The sequence below is a fragment of the Leopardus geoffroyi genome, chromosome C3 (assembly GCF_018350155.1).
Source record: "Leopardus geoffroyi isolate Oge1 chromosome C3, O.geoffroyi_Oge1_pat1.0, whole genome shotgun sequence".
In the NCBI taxonomy this organism is placed as follows: domain Eukaryota; kingdom Metazoa; phylum Chordata; class Mammalia; order Carnivora; family Felidae; genus Leopardus; species Leopardus geoffroyi.
The window spans coordinates 36,108,563-36,128,793 of NC_059338.1; the positions used below are offsets into that span (position 1 = coordinate 36,108,563).

At 41.3% G+C, this 20,231-nt stretch overlaps 1 protein-coding gene across 8 annotated transcripts in view; it reads left to right on the forward strand.

Moving 5' to 3' along the window:
* Positions 1-5,648: 5,648 nt before the first annotated feature.
* The window catches only part of HSD11B1 (hydroxysteroid 11-beta dehydrogenase 1), a 56,189-nt gene continuing 41,606 nt past the window's right edge, over positions 5,649-20,231 (forward strand). For 3 of the 8 annotated variants that reach the window (XM_045452398.1, XM_045452397.1, XM_045452396.1), the window contains exons 1-2: positions 5,651-5,877; positions 10,398-10,559. The gene's annotated coding sequence lies outside the window, so the exon portion shown is untranslated. Of the gene's footprint in view, positions 5,878-10,397; positions 10,560-20,231 lie in introns of all 8 variants that reach the window. The other 5 variants (XM_045452400.1, XM_045452401.1, XM_045452402.1 and 2 more) reach the window with 2 other exon arrangements.

The window sequence follows — 20,231 nt, forward strand, 5'->3', positions numbered from 1 at the left end:
AACCAGGACCACTTTCAATCCTTCTCACCATGGGCTTCCCTTGGAGAACCCTGGACTCTCCGCCTGCCTGCGGCAAGGACTGGCCCACTCTGGCTTCCCTTCGGGGCTCCTCTCCCAGCGCCTCCTGGCTGCAAGCTCCATCCTAGCCTAAGAGCCTTCTTCCTTGGCCTGGGTTTCACCTTCTTGTATCAGGTGGCAGACCAGCTGGTTCCAGTCCCGAATCAGGTCTTCTGACTCCTCCCAGAAACCAACCAAGTTCAGAGCAGGAAATCCTGCCCCTCCCCAAAGAGTGGGAAACCGCAGAGAAAGAGAGAGATGAAACAGAAGGGAAAGCAGAGGAGGAGGGAAAGGGAGAAAAGAAGCAAAAGGAAAAAGGAGATCAATAAAAAGAAGTCAAACTTGGTTGAAACCTCAAGGTAAGACTTTTTAAAATCACATTATATATGATAGCATCACTATTTGTGTCAGGGCCTAGTCCGTAGTAGGTCTTCGAAAAAACGCTATTGAAGTAATGCATCTATTGGAATAAACTGGAGGGCTGGGCTGAAGAGAGATTTCAATGTCAAATGCTGGTCAAAAAAAAAAAATGCCCGATGAGATTTGAAATGTGTAGGAGGGAAGATATGATAAGACGCAGATGGAACCAGGCGTCTGTTACTGGCACTGAGAGCATTCTGATCATTTTGGGACAGAAAGTTAAGTTGGAACAAAAAGTTGCAAAAATTGTTTTAAAAACTCTGCCTGTTCTTTTGAAATCATACAAAGATTGCAGGTCATAAGCATTTTTTTAAAAATTGGCTTTAAACCGATGACAGAGCACAAACACCAGGCTGTATCTTGGGAGTTGCTGAGAATGCTGATATCTGCATTCTGCATCCGATCATCAGCTCCTTCAATATTATTAATATTGAAACCAGGAGCCTTGAGGAAGGCTCATTTTATCTCAAGAAGTCTTGTTCAATGCACCAAGGGAGGCCTAAAGTTGTCAATCAAAAATCTCCACGTGCTGTTCACCTATGCCTTAGCCCCCATCCAGCCTGAATGCTCAGGGTACTGACCCTGTGAGCCTTAAAAGGGCCTGTTGGGGACAATTCAAAGGCATTTCTTTCAGGCCGGTTGGAGAAACCGACAGGAACAGGAAATGCCATTCCCCACCCCCACCGTTTACCCAAACCGTCACTTGCCATCAATAGACAGTACCATCCAGAAGGTTGTAGTTGACCGATCCAGTCACTTGGAGGGATTAAGAGAGCTGGACTCATGCTTTGGAAAGCACCTCTAGGCAATGATGATGTATTTTCACAACAGTTGGCTTTTAAGAGTCCCTGTCCCCCAACCTTTCCAACAATGTGTAACAGTTCAGAAGGACGCACATGGAAGTTGGGGGGGGGGCGGTTTTGTTTTGTTTTGTTTTTGGTGCCAGCATCATTCTTCGGGGTTTGTGTGAGTAAATCAGTCAGAAGCTGAAAGGAGAGTGGGAGAGGTAAGGAGAGATGATTCTAAAGAATCTTACTTCTGCTTGCTTGCCGAGATTGGACAGGAATTGCCTTTCCCTTTTCATGATATATGAAAATATTACATGATATGAAAATAAATGATATGAAAGTAAAATCCAAAAATCCTCCCTCCCTCCTAGTATCAGTACAGCTAAAACCTCCCTGCATCCAATTTCTAAGCTGGAATAAATCTTAAAGGTAATCTAATTTAATTCCTCTTGTTTGCCAGGTGAGGGAATCGAAGCCAAGACAGGGAAAGGGCCTTGCCCAAGGTCACATATATGTTCATGGTGGAGAGGAGACTGGAACTCATTTCTTCTGGTCCTACCCAAGGGCCCTGTAAAATAACCACCAGCCTTTACAGGAAGGTGCCCCCAGACACCCAAGAATTCATAAACACTGCATCTGCTGATTAAAAAAATATTCAGTTAAAAGATGCTCATGTAATCCTTGCCTGGCAGAAATGGAAAGAAGGAAAAGATTTCCCTAATAGTTAAGCTTTTCCAGAATCTGTTTTATAACTGTTAGGGGACTAGAGAGAGTAGAAAGATTTAAGGCAGGTTTGTCAGAAGACAACTAGAATATTTTAAATTCCTACCACTGACCCAGCATTTTGCATACTTCATATCTTTATATAATCTCATAGTAGTCTCATTTTACAAATGACATTTCAAAAATTTGCTCAAATTCACAGAGGGAATAGGATATTATTATTATTTCTGCATCTCTCATCGGTAGACCCAGGATCATGCTCCAGACTAACATAGATATTTATAGTTCAATGACCATTATACTCTCACTCAAGCCACTCCCCAACGGAGACCCTTGCTCTGGCCATTTCAATCTACTTGAGGTTCCTCTGACATATCATGCTATTTCTAGACTCCTTGTCTGAACACATGCAGTTCTCTTTATTTGGAATGCCCTTCCTCCATCTTCTTCATCTCTGTCATTTGTATTTGTCCTTCAACACTTAGCTCCAGGGCCACCTCCTCCTGGAAGACTTTCCCACTGTCCTAGACTGATCTGGACACCCTACCGCTATATTCCCATATATACCCTTTGCACACCCTTATTATAGCATATTATTATGCTATTATGAACTTTGATTTACTTGCTTACCTTCCTTATACTTAACTATAATTTCCTCAAAGGAAGATACCAAATATTGCTCAGCTTTTATATTCCTGGCACCTAGCACAGTCTGGGCATAAATTAGTGCTCAATAAATGTTTGGGGGGTGGGGGATGGATGAATGAACAAATGAAATATTTCCCCTCATTTTCTTCCATTAAAATTATTTCATAAAAGTCTCATTTACATGTTCTTGACTCTTGAGTAACTCGGGGGGAAATAGAAGATGTCACTGCTATAAGCTTCCCATCATGTCAAGCCTGACAGACTACTCAAAGGAGCTGTCTAGGGTTAAATGTGGCAGTTGAACAAACATTAGTTTCTGCTTCCTGACAAAATGCACTGATCACAGTAGAAGAATTTGCATCCTATAAACCACAAGGACAAAGAGAACTGGAATAGAAACAGCAGATGAGAGATGTCAACACCCTTTGGAAGATGCAAAGTGGATGGATGAGTGATAAGTGACTTAGCAAAGCAGTGATTGCTGAAGCCCAAGTACCCATGATGGGAAGCCCACAAGAGGCCACAGAGTACAGGAGAGTCTCGGGGATCAGGGCATTGGGAACCTTAGAACACAGCCAGAGAAATGAGGGGAAGGATAAGAGACACTCCAGATTCCTTCTCTTGCCCTCCAATGAAAAAAGAAAGCTTATTTTCTGGAGAAACTGGCCAAGAGGCACCAGTCACAGGGACACCAGGCAGAGCAAAGGGTGGGGTTAGGCACGGAGCTAGAAACAGAAGGATTACAGAAAGATTCAATACTGAAAGATGAGATTCCCCAGCCCCTTATCCTGGCCCAGCTCCCAGAACACGAACTGCGCAGTTTACCCCCGTCTCCATTCACCCTACTCCAGCCCGCACTAGCCAGAAGAATTCACGATTGCTCCCTGTAGAAAGTGCCCAACCAAAGAAGAGAAGACTACAGACACTGACAAGGGGGTCTGCCAATGAAACTGCCAAGCACTCTCTGGATTATCTTGTAGTAGAATCCAGCAATTGGCAAGCCCTGCCCTTGCACGCAAAACTTCCAACAGCCAAGAAATGGACTCCAAGGATTATCAAGCATGGAATGAAAGCCTCTGGCATTGAAGATGGAGACTCCAACATCCAGAGAGCAAAAGAAATTGTTAACAACAGCCATGGCAACATTAAAATCTCCCCAGAGATAAGGGAAGACAGTGCATCCATGAATAAAGATCAGGAAGCCACTGTTTTTTAAAAATACTAGAGAACAAGAAAGAGCTTTCTAAAATAAAAATGCAACTAGAAATTGAAAAATTAAAACAAAACACTGGAAGATAAAATTGACAGAATATCCCAGAAAATAGGATAAAAAGGGAAAGAGATGGAAAACAAGACAAAAACAGTAAGAAACCTACAGGATCAGTCAAGGAGCTCTGACACCTTCTAATTAGAATTCCAAAAAGAGAGCAGGAGAAAATGGAGGGGAATACATTAATCAAAAAGATAACTTCCCCCAGGGGCACGTGGGTGGCTCAGACAGTTAAGCATCCAACTCTTGATATTGGCTCAGGTCATGATCTCACCATTCATTGGATCAAGCCCTATGTGGGGATCCATACTGGCAGCTCAGAGCCTGCCTGGGATTCTCTCTGTTTCCCTCTCTCTCTCTGCCCCTCCCTCATGTACTCTCTCTCTCAAAATAAATAAATAAAAATTTCTTTAAAGATTAATTAATTAAAAATTTTTTAAAGAAGATAATTTCTCCAAAATTTCCTGTGATGAAAGATTTTAATTTCCACATTGAAAGGATCCACTGAGTACTCAAAACAACGAATGAAAAAAAAAAAAAAAACCCACTTCTCCCCAAAGTGTATTATTAGAAATGTTAGAACCCCAGGAATAAAGGGATCCCAAAAATTCTAGAGAGAAGAAAAATAGTTCACAAACCAAGGATTAGGAATCCAGAGAGTAACTGGACTTCTCAGTATCAATACTGGAAGCTAGAAATCGAAAGGCAATATAGCAGTGTCTTCCCATTCCAAGAGAAAACAACCTTCAATCTAGAAATCCTTACCCAGACAAACTATGAATCAAGGGGAATGTAAAGACAAGCAGACAGAGCTGCCTCACTGGGGTTTATGTGGCCAAGGTCTGATGGATGAATGCCACAAAAAGATGTTTAATGTGAAACATCACTCCTGCATCCAAGGTCTGAAAAACATTTCCCCACCATGCATAAGGAAGTGAGCCAAGAGAGAAAAAAGTCTGAGTTTCCAGGTGGATGGCAAAGGAAATGTCCCAGAGAACAGTCTATCAAGCTCCTAGTCCAGACTGGCACAGAATGAGTCGTGGCTCCAGGAGGGTTGTCTCCAAAGAAAAAAATTGGATAAATTATCCAATGAATTTGACCAACTTATCTGAGTTTTATAGCTCTTGTCGGAGGATTTGGAGACCATGGACAACGAAGTAAGCAAACAAAAAGGAGGTGGTTATTAACTCCCAGAAGGGAAGGGGAGATCAGAAGAGATGACATTACAGTGCATTGTACTGCTGTGCTATAAACAGTTGGTCATAACAATATAAACACTGACTGTTGGTTTACTTAAAATTTGTGACATAATGGTACTAGGAATCTAGAAGGAAGGAAATGTCTGTCTGCATATGTTGTGAGAAAAAGCAAAGTCCTAAGAATCCTTAGTAGGAAATCAAATAAATAATTTCTAATATTGCAAAATCAAGAAATAACAATGAAAGCATATTGTTTAAAAATATGGAGTTGATTCCCAGAGGGGAAAAAAAATAAGATTTAAACCAGTAATTGCCTTAGAATGAGACTAGGGCATGGGGAAGAAAGGAACAAGGATTTCTGTTATTCATTATAACCCATTTGGTACCATGGGACTTTTTACCCCCCCCCCCATGTATTATATTAATAAATACAAAAATTATTCAAAACGAAAATGGCTCAGTAATAACATTGGTCTCCCCTGGATTACATTCGATCTAGCAGTCAACATGTTGATGCCTGGAGCCATTAAATTAAATCTCTGAACGAGCTATAGTTAAAGTATTTACCGAATTACCAAGAGCAGCTCACCAGTCTGTCCACATTTACTTCAGAATCGCCTGGGGAGCTTTGTAAAAATACAGATTCCTAGGTCGCGCCCTTGATGCTTCTGATTGAAGCGGCCTTGAGGAGGCCTGGAAATCTGCCCTTAGTTTCCCCAGATGATCCAGTTGCGCGGCAGGGTTCAGGAACCACTGGACTAGAGCCTAAATTGTGAGTGCGTGTAGGGAGGGGTGAGGCGGCCGGGGTTATACGGTGTTTTTTTGTGTGTGTCTGTGTGACTGTTTCTGTGTATATGCAAGTGTGTTATGAGTGTCTCTTCCTCCCTCCCTCCTTCCCGCTTTCATCCCCTTTTATCTGAACTTAAGGCATAAATACCTCCAGACTGCTAAAAACATTGCCAGAAACGAGTTCCCCATCCCATTTTAAACACTGCTGTCGGATCCTCCTCTTCCAACCCTGGGGCTCCCTCTGCTGGCAGAAGTCTGTTAAAACTCTTAGCATCCTAAACCGAGAAACTCCTTCCATTCCTGTGAGGTCATTTTCCCTGGGTGGTTTCCAAGCCTCATACTTCAGGAACCTTCCTGTCGGACAGAAAATGGAAAATTCACCCAACCTGGGAAAGACTTTCTTGGCTTACTTGTGTGGATATTTAAAGATCAGGAGGGAGCAGGAGAGGCAGAAATGACAGTGAGAGGTACATTTGTGGTCAAGCCTGAGCAAAAGGAGACCTTGAGGAGTTTTTCTCCCCACCTTCTTCCTCCCCCTCCCCCAAGAGATATGGAAGGCCACATCCATCTGCCTCCCAAAAATCGAAGGAAGGAACATCTTAGACTGAAGAGCCCACTGAATTTGGAAGCAGAAGACACAGGTTCACTACCCACCCTCACTGTGCTTCCTCGAGTCCCCTTTTTCAGAGCTGTGTAAATCATACCTGTCTGTGGACTCCTGTATCTTTCCCATAAGGTGAACATATGCTCAACCTAACACAGTGTCTGGCACAGGGAAAGTGCTCGAAAACATTTGAATGAAAGCTTAACTCATTGCCATCCTAACAATCAGAATCTTCCTTCAGATCTGCATACTTCTCAAGCTCCTCAAAAGTACCCCCAGGCTCACACTAAACAGGGTGTTTCTTCATGTTCCTTACTCTCCAACCCATAGCATCCTGGCTTTAGCTCCTCAGAACCCTCTGACACCGTCTCCAGGGATTCTTATATGCAAGACTCAAGGTATTTTGCCACTTCTCATCTTCCTTGACCTCCCAGAGCTTCAAGGCTGTGACCTCTCCCATCTCATTGAGACCCTCTGCCCCTGTTCTCTCAGGTCCTCCTGCTCCCTATTTCTTCTTGCCCTCCTTCACTGGCTCTCCTCTTCTGCCTAACCCATAAATGTTAATGTACTATCCCCCCTTTTATTCTTCATCCTCTCCCTCATGGTCTCATTTATTCCTACGGTTTCCATTTTAACTTACAAGATTTAATTCTCCCAAATCTACATCTCTGGCCTAGACCTTTCTCTTGAGCTCCAAATACCTACCAGCCATCTTTATCTGGATGTATAGAAGTCACTTTCCTTTAAACATTAAAAAATGCTGGGACGCCTGGGTGGCTCAGTCGGCTGAGCGTCCAGCTTCGGCTCAGGTCATGATCTTGCGGTTTGTGAGTTCGAGCCCCGTGTCGGGCTCTGTACTGACAGCTCAGAGCCTGGAGCCTGCTTCGGATTCTGTGTCCCCCTCTCTCTCTGCCCCTCCCCCACTCATGCTCTGTTTCTCTCTGTCTCAGAAATAAACATTAAAAATTTTTTTTAAAAATAAATAAACATTAAAAAATGCTGAGTACATACTGTGTGCCAAACACCATGCTAAATACTAGAGCTACAATGGCAAGACAGACCAGGCCTCTGTTGTCCCAGAGCTAGGTTTTGGGAAAAACAGACAAATGAGCACCTGTGAATACCGTGATGGGAGCCATGATAAGAGAAATGGCCAGTGTTTGGGGAGCCCCTTACCTGGTCTAAGGGAGGGCAGGGAGGTCACTGATTTTGAAGGGTGGAACCTTAAGGAAAAGAATTGGGGGGTGGTGATAAGGGGCCCTGGGAAAGGATTTCAAAACTCATGAAGAACTTACAAAGATAAAATAGTGAGTTTGGACTTTATCCTGAGAACAACAGGGAGTCACTGAAGAAGAACTGGGTGGAGTAGAGCCCACAGGGCACATCCACAGTGTTGGCAGTGGTCAAGTGTTAGCAATGGTTATGTCAATGGTAGGCCCATAAGGCTTTCACTCTATTATTACGCTTTATAAGTTATTTATGGTTTCTTTGTTTTTTGTGCACATCAAATGTTTCACAGCCTTTCTTTTTAAATAAATAGATTAGAGGTGAGATAGACAGAAGAATGAGGAGATTCCTAAAGCAGAAAATAACAGTGGCCTGAGTTAGGATGTTCATAGTAAAGGTGAAAATTGGGAGATGGGTCTAGAGACACTTAGGAAGTAGAATTGAGTAGACTTGATGAGAAATGGAATTTAGGGATATGGACAAGGAGGAGTAAAGAAGGAGTTTCAAGGTTCTGGAGTATTCATTGGATGAATGGTGTAGCCATTCATTGAAATAGAGGTCCCTAGGATATGATAAATAAAAAATAGCGAAGTCATAATAGTTTAGCAGTTTCTTAAAGTTAAACATAAATTTTCCATACAACCCAGCAATGCACTCCTTCCAGGGTATATACCCAAGAGAAATACAAATGTGTCTAGACAAAGATTTCCACACCAATGTTTACAGAAGCACTTATTCATAATAGCCAAAAAGTGGAAAATTCCAGACATCTGTGTATTGGTAACTAGATAAACAAAACGTGGCATACCCATATAATGAAATATGATTTGGCAATGAAAAGGAACAAAGTATTGATACATGCTACAATATGGGTGAAGCTCAAAAACATTATGCTAAAGTCAAAGAAGTCAGACACTGTGTCTGTCATATAGCATGTGATTCCACTAATATGAAAGACAGAAGATTGCTGGCTGCATGGAGCTGGGGATAGGAAGAGAGAGTAATTGCAAATGGGTAAGAGGGATCTTTTTGGGATGATGGAAATGTCCTAAAATTTCTGTTAAGGTGATGGTTTCCCAACTTGTCAAATTTATTAAAAATTGTTGAATTGTACACTTACCACAAGATGATTTTCTGGCATATAAATTATACTTAAAAAAGATGTTTAAAAAAATCAGGTCAGTTTTGGCATGTTGAGTTTGAGGTGTTTAGGAGGCATTATAAAGGCAAGGTTGAGTAAACAGTTGGTTACACCACCTGAAGCTTAGGAGGCAGTGCTGCACAGGAGATAGAGAATTTTAAGATTCATCAACATAGAACCCCAATTGGAGGTTCTATGTCTCCCAATTGGAGCCATAGAGGTGAGGAAAATCTCCTAGGGAAGAGAGAGAAGGAAAGAGTGAAAACAGAATCAAGGCCAACCTGAAAATTCAAGGAATCCAAAAGGGAAGGGAAGCCTACAGAGAACACTGAGAAGAAGCAGTCAGAGAAGTAGGAAGGAAGCCCAGAGAATATAAATAGACAGAATCCAAGGGAAAAAGATGCTTTGGGGGCAGTGAAGAAAGGCTACTGAGAACTCAGGTAAGTATAAACAGAACCAACCAGTAGAAGTCATGGTAGAAAAATCTAGCAGGGCTGGGGAGCCCAAGAACATGGCTGGCCATAGCTCCAGGAGGCCAAAAGCCTCCAGAGGATCAGGCATAGCATGCAGAAGGAGTGACGTGTTGATGGAGGGAGTGAGGCCAGATTGATGAGCCTGAGGAGTGTAGGGGACCCAGAATTTTTGACATAAAGCAATGAGGGAATACAAAAGGCCAGTAAATAGAGCTCTGGAAGAAGGACAAAGAGACCCCAGGGTACAGAGGTTCCAAGTCTGGAAGTGGCCACAACTACAGATTCTAGCAGTAGATATTCAAGGCTCTCAAAGATGTGATTCCTGCTTACTTCTCCAGGCAGATCTCTAACCACAAAACCCCACACCTCTTAAATTCAGTGATCCTGCCATATGGAATCCTTTGCAGTTTCCCAAACATGCCATTCTCTTTCACATCTCCTTCTGTTTTCTCACATAGCTTCCTCTGCATAGAATGTTCTACAAACCAGCCCTCTCCTCTCCCACACACACTCCAGGAACCCAACTCAGTGTCCATGCTTATCCTTCCTCATTTGCCTGGAGCATTCCTCCTCTTGTTTCAATATGAATCAAGGTTAACCTTGCCTCTGAAGCCTTGCCTACTTGCCCATCGCCCACATGGAACAGCATATTTCCTTCTTTACGCCCTTGGGACTCCAAGGGCAGGCCACCCCAAGATGGGCTACTTTGGCATGAACATTATTTTGAGTTACAAGCAATCAAAACCCAGCAGATTCAGGAAAAGTTCTTTATCTTCCCCTTCACTTCCTGCTTGTACCAGGAAGAGAGCTATAAATGAGATTCCTTTTTACCTAAGAAATTTGTCTGCATAACAGGGCAACCTTTGTTTTCTAAATATCTCCTTTTACCTTCCTGGTCTTTCTCCCTTTGGTACCCTCAGTCCCCTACAACTCCCCTGAAGTTGTAGCTCTCCCCTGTAGCTCATTGAAGCCTGATTATCTTTGGAATTCCATGTCTGTGTGGATTCATTGTATGCCTGAAACTAAATTTGATTTTCTGTTACTCTGTATCCTGTCAGTTTGATTCTTAGTCCAGTAGAAGGACCTTGAAGGGCAGAGAAAATTCTCCCTTCCCAACAGCTGCCATAGTCAGCAGGATACTTTCATTCTCTGGACACTACTCACCCCAGACACTCCTGCTGCTCAGAGATCCTGAGACATCTGACATACAGCTGGGAGAGGTAAGATTTCTTACCATGTCAGTTCCCCAGAATCTCTATCTGCAGAGTCTGATGGAGTGAGAGTGGTGAGTCCGTTTCTTCTCTTTCTAAATTTAGGTTAGCAGAAGAAAATATCTGTGGAACAAGTTCCTTGGGTCTAGCAATTCTGGTTAAATTTGGTAGACTACTCTTTAAGTACTTATCTGTTTCCTTCCACAGATGGTCTTTGTTTTCCTTTGTCTGTATCCTTTCTGTCCTTTGTCATAAGAAGGAGTTACCATAGGGCAGAACACAGGCATAGACCATACAAGCCTGCTGTTGGAGCCATCCTCATAGACTGGTGAGTTCACAGTTCACACCAGATCAACACCTATTTAGACAAATTTTACCATAGGTTAATATGCACATAACTTAATGGCAATTGCTATGGGACATCTTAGAAGCCAAAGCCACAAAATTGGTGGGCACAGGCTGAACATTTAAAAGTTGTTAGAGTGCTTGCCACCTCAAGAAGATTCCCAGACTGATCATAGAATGAGTGAGATTGACATGGTCACTCAGCAACTTCCTTGCAATGAGGTACACTATAAAACAGCACATAGTCCCCAACCCTGTGGCACATCTCTCCTAGGTATTATTAGTATGGCTCCAGACTCAAGGCTTTAGCTAAAGCTGTTAAGGTACATATGAGATTTTTCCTTTTGTCTTGTTCTATGTCTTAAGAGCTGGCTTTGTGACCAGTGAGAATATTCCCTTTGGTCTCTATCATCCAGAGGGTGCACTTACCAAGGTGTACCTTGATGGCCAGTCGAAATGACTGGGAATCTAACTCTGACACTCTCTCTCTCCCCACCTTTCATCCCAGGCCTTGTCAGTGGTGTTAGTCATGAGAGGCTTTAGCCCATAGGAACCTCTGTCCTCTCAACCATCATTGCTTATTAATGCTGGAAAGTCTCATTCCAGTAGCACCTCCCTGGTGTCACAGATTAGTGGTCTGTGATTTTGTGGGAGACCAGAGACACCATTTTCAGCACACCATCCTTACTGCCTGTGCAATGAAGACCTTTGCTTTCTTAGACTAATCTTGGAAGTAAACTTTTGGATCATGGGGACTGCATCATCTATGCCCTCTTTGAATGCCTTTGTGTCTTTAGTTAAGTCATTAAAAGGCTTATTGGTTTGAGTTGCTATTAATAGATTCTACTCCTCAATGGTTGGACGATGGATCCTTTAAATTGGCTATATTTATTTTTTTTAAGTTTATTTATTTATTTTGAGAGAGAGAGAGAAAAAGAGAGGGGGTGGAGGAGGGGCAGAGAGAGAGGGAGAGAGAATCCCAAGCAGGCTCTGTGCTGTCAACAAAGAGCCCAATGCAGGGCTCAAACTCACAAACCATGAGATCATGACCTGAGCTGAAATCAAGAGTCGAGCACTTAACCAACTGAGCCACCCAGGTGCCCCTAAGTTGGCTATATTTAAAAGAAAAATATTCTTTATAGAGAGTTCTCAATTGTCTTATTAGTATAATAACTAGCCTAAGGACTCGTTTGACAAGATTAAAGCACAGAAATTAGACAAATTTAATTAGAAATTAAAACAAAAATAAATGTCCACATCCAATGTACAGTTTCCTAAAATCTCCCCGTTTTAATTTCTCTTTCCTTACAAGATGTACAGAGAGCACACCAGCCTATTCTCTAGGTTCAAAGAATACAGGTTGCTCATGTAAATGCTGAATGCCAGGAAATGAATGTAACAAAAGCACCCAAGACTGGCAGTGAGGTTGGCTTTGATCCTACCTCCCAGGGATCTGTAATCAGGATCTGCCAGCTGTAGGCATTCCTGTGCAATGTCCTTTACAGATGTACCCTAGGTCCCCCACTGCAGAAGAATTCTTTCCCCTAGACAGCAACAGATCTCTTAAATTATAAAGCCTCTTTTTTCCCCAGAATATTTTACTAACTTTAGAGAGGAATTGGTTCATGAGTATTCACAACCTCCCTTTCACAGAGGAAACAGGACCCCAAATTTCTCCTGAGCCCTCCTACACATGATCTCAAAAGGCTAATATCAGGGACAAATAGAAGCCAAAATACTTTATACAAGGGCACAAATCTTTTGATTCTCAGTTTTAGTTAAAAATCCCCCTAATAGAACGTAGCAAATTTAGTTAAAAAGGCAGGCTAGTCCGTTGATATTCAGGCTGTAATCCAGTTCTTTGGGGGATTAGAAACAACGACCTTTGTTTTACAAATCTCTACAAAACCAGAAACGCAACTCTAGAAACAAGTCAAGCCCTCCCATCTTTACCAATCCCCAAACCTTGCCTATTCCTCTCAAAATATTTGTAGATATTATAAACAGAATATTAGAACAAAATTCTCCTGTACTCAAAAAAAAAGTAAATTTCTGATAACAATTACCCTGAAATTTGAGGAGAAAAAACACTTTGCATTCTTTCTCTGTCCCTAAAAATTATAAATTTTACCATGTTTTCTAACAGTAAATACAGTCCATCATCACCTGAGACTGAAGGGAAATAAAGGGAGTGGGGGAGGCCTTTTTGAAATAAAAACCGCTAAAATGGCTCTTGTGCCAAGACTCCAAGCACCTCTGACAATAGGCACTTATGCTCTGATCTCCACCTTGGAGAAAACTTGGATACTTACTCTGTGCCTTTGTGATGCAAATTTTCTAACCACCACCACCCCCTTCCACACACCCCCTTCCCTAGGACAGAAGAGCCATTCTTTGAAATACAAACTTTAGAGAATTTTTTATCAGCAAAAAAAAAGAAAGCAAGGAAGGAAGGAAGGAAAGAAGGAAGGAAGGAAGGAAGGAAGGAAGGAAGGAAGGAAGGAGAAAGAAAGAAAGAAAGAAAAAGAAAGAAAGAAAGAAAGAAAGAGAAAGAAGAAAGAAAGAAAGAAAGAAAGAAAGAAAGAAAGAAAGAAAGAAAGAAAGAAAGAAAAAAGGAAGGAAAGGAAGGAAGGAAGGAAGGAAGGAAGGAAGGAAGGAAGGAAGGAAGGAAGGGGGAGTTATTTTAAAATTTGGGTTTGGGGTGCCTGAGTGGCTCAGTCAGTTAAACATCCGACTCTTGATTTTGGCTCAGGTCACGATCACACAGTTTAGGAGATGGAGCCCCACACTGGGCTCCAGGCTGACAGCTTGGAGCCTGCTTGGGATTCTCTCTGCTCCCCCCACCCCCCCTCACCCCGCCCTCATCCCTCCCATGCCTGCTCTCTCTCAAAATAAATAAATAAACTTTTTTTTTTTTTAAAAAATGGGTCTTTATGTCCTCTCCACAAATATTAGCAAAAAGAAAGCTGTAAGATTTTGTTTGTATCTGAGTGTCTGTCCATATATGTTGCAAATATGAGATATTTTCTCTACCTCTAGGTGGTATTGCTAAAATTAATTTGCAAAAGACCTCTTTTAGTTGGCTTGAAGGCCAGCATTTGCAAAAACTGGACAATCTAAAACTCATAAAGAGAAACTAACCCAAATGTTTTTCAAGTTCATATGATCTAGGAAAATATTCAGTATTAAAAAGCTATTTAAAGTTGTTGGTTTAATTAAAATAGACATGTCTTTAAAGTTATCAGCATTAAGTGTAAAACTTTTATTCCATCTATATTTACTGAAAGTCAAATAAGTTCATGTTATATCTCTGTTGCAAAATTTGTCAAAAGAAAAAAATCTTCAAATAATCATTGACTTTGTCTAATGCCTCATAATGTTTTGCAAGTAATCTAAACATAATTGTTAAGAACAAGTAAATTGAATAGATGTAAATAAGATAAGAAGGTCTGTAGGTAAACTTTTAAGTAGCTTCCTAAATCTTTTGTAACATGGAACTTTATAAAGTTTTGCTAAGTTAAATGATAAGTTGTAAAATTATTAAATATCTACATCATTTCCAAATAAGACAAAATAATAAAACATTAAGTACTGAACATAGGCTTACTTCTGTCATATTACAGAGAAACTAAAGATAAATTCAGGTCTGTTAATAAACATGGTTTGTGCATTATTGAAAGATTGTACTATGAAAAACCACACATTTCTAGGAATTACAAAATGTATTCATAAATTTGCCAATCTAAAGAATATTGGCATAACAGTTCACAAATTGCTTACTACTTAGTTTTCATTAGAAGTCAAGATTTCTAAGAGAAAATTTTTAATAAATATAATTAAGACTACTGAAAATAATAAAGGAAATAACTTTGTATGCAAGGAAAGTAAGAATGTGTGTTTGAGGATAAAAGGAAAAAAAAGAAGCATGAGGAAGGGGAATACATTTTTGTTGAAGGAAAAGAAAAGAATTTTGTCCTAAAGTGAAACTGGTTATTTAAAGAGGGAAAACTTAGGACAAAATCTGAATGTAAAATGTTGCAGGGGTGCCTGGGTGGCTCAGTTGGTTAAGTGTCTGACTCCAGCTCAGGTAATGATCTCTCTCACAGGTCGTGAGTTCAAGCCCCACATTAGGCTCTGTGCTGATAGCTCAAAGCCTGGAACCTGCTTAGGATTCTGTGTCTCGCTCTCTCTCTGCCCCTCCCCTGCTCCTGCTGTCTCTCTCTTTCTCAAAATAAATAAACATTAAAAAAAATTTTTTTAAATGTTGCAGAAGGTTTATGAAAAAGGAATCTGGAAAGGAATTTCGTGTGTGGTTAGTACTGGCTAAGATTAGAATCAATTTAAGTAAGTAAATGAGTCTTAATATTAAAAATACACTGAAGCACAATTACAATTTTGTCTTTCTCTTTGGTAAAAGGACAAAGTTTTCTTGAACTATTGGTCTGCTCTTAATAAGAAGCTGTAAACAAAAGTTTTTCTTTGCCTTTAAAGTCATCTGCCTGGAAAACAAGCACTCTGTTTTGCCAAATAATTTCCTACATTAATCAAGTCTGATTACTTAAGAAAACTGAGTCTTAATATTAAAAAAGCTAAATTTTGCTCACAACTATTTAACTTTCTGTATTTGCCTTTGAAATCTTCTATTGTTGATTTGGTTAATTAGATAATTTAATATTGTTTCATAATAATTTATGATCCTATCTAATCAAATGTTCAAATCTTTTCATACTTTTTGACATATGTCCCAAAATGAAATTCTAAAAGAAATCTTTGGACCACAATCTAACTGAGGTGTTCCAGAGCACTCCTGGAATATTTCAAAGATTTTGTGAGAAATTAAATTAAGTAGGCTTATTTGGCATGTCAAATTACATGGGAAGCATTGTCAAATAAGTGATACTAAGCCCTCTTGGGTTATATTTTTGTAGATGTTTTGGGTATATTTTGCAGATATTTTATTAAACTAAGTGTTCTAAAAAGTTGAATGAGGGGCGCCTGGGTGGCGCAGTCGGTTAAGCGTCCGACTTCAGCCAGGTCACGGTCTTGCGGTGCGTGAGTTCGAGCCCCGCGTCAGGCTCTGGGCTGATGGCTCAGAGCCTGGAGCCTGTTTCCGATTCTGTGTCTCCCTCTCTCTCTGCCCCTCCCCCATTCATGCTCTGTCTCTCTCTGTCCCAAAGATAGATAAACGTTGAAAAAAAAATTAAAAAAAAAAAAAAAAGAAAAAAAAAAAAAGAAAAAGTTGTATGAAACCCCTAGAAATCTGGCGTGTTATTATCTTGGAGTGCTGTGTTTCACAGAAATAACCAAATTGTCAATTGCATTGTAATTAAGTCTAATCAGATCTTTAATCATGATCATTTTTAAGTCTTGTCATTTACAGTTACTGTTCTACTCCCATGATGTTGCAATGTGTTTCATCTTAAGTGAGACTCAGAAAAAACTCTGAGTACAAGTTTCTGATAATTTTAAGATCATAAAATTGAACGAGGTAAGAATTTCCAGAACTAGTAGAAAAACTGGACTAAAACAGAGCAAGAATTAATAACTTGAGACTGAATAAAGAAGATCATTGTAATTTTTACAATTTTTGTTTAAAATATCACTGACATTTTTCAATGTTTTGCTTTTCTAGATATAAGGAAACCTTTTCTCTTAAGCTAACTAAGTTAATTTAAACATAACCTATAGCAATGTGATAAATTATACCTTTGGAAGCAGAATTGAACCATTTATCTTTTCCTCCCTACTGGGTCCCTCCAGAATTTAAAACCTCTCAGTGAGTATTCTTATATTTTCATGGCAATATATTTATTTGCATAAGCTCAATAAGAAACTGTTCTCCTTATAATAAGATACAACTGGAAACATTGGTTATATTACCAAGGCTTTGACTGGAATGTCATATTTCAGAGAGACCCACATAGACTCAGATATGACCAGACAGCTTTAGGGAGCTAAGGTTGACATGAGGGAGCCAATAAAGCCCCTTGGAAATATCAGCCTGAGTTTCCAGCAGCTTACAAGTTGAATAAACTCACTTCCTCAGGAGGAACCTCAGGATATTTTGGGTACCTCAAGAAGAGAGGAATTAACGCAAATCCACAGGTATTGCCGGCAAAGTCTGATGGCAAGTATTTGACTTGGCTTCTGGTCTCAAACGACTATTAAAAAATCAGTCTAGATACTTGTTATGAAAACTTACAGCAGAGCAGATTTTTATTTATTTTTTTAAAGTTTTATTTATTTAAATAATCTCTGCAGTCCTTGTGGTGCTTAAATCCACAACTCCAAGATCAAGGGTTACATAATCTTCCAACTGAGCCGGCCAGGTGCCCCAAAGCAGGCTTGTGTGGTCAACTGCTATTCTTGCTGAGCTTATGTAAATAATCAGGCCAAGTGGGGTTGTTTTTGTTTGCTTGTTTGTTTTTGAAACTAGACTTATTTTGAAAATTACTAATTTGGCTATCTTTGATAGAAATGGGGGTGATTATAGAGAGAAAATAGGTTTCAATAACAGACCTGAGTAAATATTAGATTCTAGTGTAATGCCCGATGTTCTAAAACCTCCCACAAAAGACCACCAGAGTCGTGAGTCAAAGCCAAGCGGCAAGGGTCGTTTATTGCAGGTTCGAACCTGGACCTCTGCGCACTCGTTGCCGGTGACACACAGAGGCCCCGATCAGAGTTGGTTTGGGGTTTTTATAGACAGGGACAAACAGCATAGGTGAGTGAGGGTCCTGGTAGGTAAATTCTAAAGTAAGGACATTTGTGGTTTTCTGATTGGGCGTCCTTTGTCTGTTACTTGTGGTGGGAGAGAGAAAAAAAAGGGGAAGGGGATAGGTGAGGAATGTGTTAAACAAGCAAGATTACAGAAGCGAGAGATGCCAGTTGGTTTAAGTACAATTACTCATTTCATTACATATCAGACTACGTTTAGGAAGGTTTACAACCCATTCTACTACACAGCGGGTTACTTTCAGGAAAGGTCTCACAATGCTCATAGTAAACAGCAAGCAAAACAGACTTCTCAGCAATTGTATTCCTTATCAAAGATCCATAATAAGCAGAAAAGAGAACCTAGCTTTAAACTAAGGTAGGGCTGTCATTTGGATTGTTCCTTACATTCCCCCCTTTTTCTTGTGCCTAAAGAGCCAATCTTGGATCTTCAGTTTTCTATTTGTAATGTCTCGAGCGGTTGGTACTGAGTTCGTAAGACCATTAATTGTACAGCATTGAACCTGTCTTGGACAAACTTAATAATTTTTGTTTATGATGCAGGGGCCGAATGTGAGAGCGAGAAGTAGGATGGCCAGAGTTAGAGCCCCTGCAGTAATGAGTTCTCTTGCTGGTGTCTCCGCACGTATACCCAATCTCCGGGTCGGTAGTGATGCGGCTCAGGAGGGGGCCCGTTCTCATAAATGGCTCTCAATCTGGGCCAAACTTCCTGGTGGGTGTGCTGGAGTTCCCTCAGGGAAATAAGAAGTTCATGATCATCAAATTCAGTTAACACATTAGACTATAGGTTGGGAATTATAGGGGGGGCACTCCATACATGATTTCAAAGGGGGATAATCCAAGTTTGTAAGGGGAATTCCGCACCCTGAACAGAGCGTAGGGGAGTAAGACTACCCAGTTAGCGCCAGTCTCCATGGTCAATTTGGTTAGGGTCTCTTTTAGGGTTCTATTCATTCTTTCTACCTGTCCTGAACTTTGGGGTCTATATGCACAATGTAGTTTCCAATCGGCCCCAATAAACTGCGCTATCCCTTGTATTACCTTTGAAATGAATGCTGGTCCATTGTCTGATCCTATTAGGGTAGGGAATCCGTACCTGGGCATGATGTCTTCCAACATCTTCTTTGCTACTACCTGCGCAGTCTCATGCTTGGTGGGGAAGGCCTCTGTCCATCCTGAAAAGGTATCTATAAACACTAGCAAATATTTGTATCCATATTTTCCAGGCTTTACCTCAGTGAAGTCTACTTCCCAATAGGCTCCCGGCCTGGTTCCACGAGTTCTGGAGCCAGGGTTTTTCCCGTGGTTGGTGGCATTGGTTAGTTGACAAGCTTTACAGCTAGTAACTATCTGTTCGATTTTTGTCCTAGAGTCTTTGATGGTGATCCTAGCATGTCTTATTAAGTCTTGCATTTTTCTTGTGCCCATATGAGTGGCTCGGTGCATTTTGGATAAGACTTTATTTCCCATTTCCTCTGGGAGGATTATGTTACAGTCCGCTGCTCTCCACCACCCGTTAAGGCACTGAGTCATAGGCAATTTTTGGATCCAGTCTAGGTCTTTTTTAGTGTAGGTGGGACTTTCTGGTAAACTAGCTGGACCGGGGTCTGGTAGGGTGGTCATTAAAGCACAGTCCACCTGTAAGGCCACCTGTCGGGCCACCTGGTCAGCCAGATTATTTCCTCTGGCCACCAGTGTGATCGGTTTTTGGTGGCCTGGGCAATGTATGATGGCTAGTCGTTTAGGCAGCCAGAGTGCCTTTAAAAGAGCCAATATTTCTTCTTTGTTTTTGATGGTTTTCCCCTCTGCAGTTAACAGTCCCCTCTCTCTGTATATTGCTCCATGTATGTGGGCCGTAGCAAAAGCATATCTGCTATCGGTGTACACATTTAGTCTCTTGTCTTTTCCCAAAGTCAGTGCCTTAGTTAAGGCCACAAGTTCAGCCTGTTGGGCAGAGGTGCCAGCTGGCAAAGGCTCTGCCCAAACAGTCTCAGTTTCAGTTGTGACTGCTGCCCCCGCGTACCTTTGACCCTGATGTATAAAGCTGCTGCCGTCAGTGAACCAGGTAACTTCAGCGTCCGGCAGCGGATGATCCTGTAAATCTTCCCGAGCTCCATGAACCTGTGCCAATATCTCAGTGCAGTCATGGAGAGGGGTATCTAAGTCCGGGTCTGGTAACAGGGAGGCAGGGTTTAGTGTTCGGGTGGGAGCATAAATGATTCTGAGGGGATTTAATAATAGTCCCTGGTAGTGAACCAGTCGGGCGTTACTAATCCATCGGTCAGGAGGTTGTTTGAGGACTCCTTCTATGGCATGAGGGGTTGTGATATGTAACTCTTGTCCCATAGTTAACTTATCAGCATCCTTTACCATTAGAGCTGTAGCAGCGATCATACGGAGGCAAGGGGGCCAGCCAGCCGCTACTGGGTCCAGTCTTTTTGAAAGATAGGCAACGGGCCTGGGCCATGGGCCAAGGAGTTGCGTCAGCACTGCTTTGGCTACCCCTTTATTTTCATCTACGAAGAGATGAAAGGGTTTGGAGACATCGGGGAGCCCTAAGGCTGGTGCCGACAACAGGGCGAGTTTAATTTGCTGGAAAGC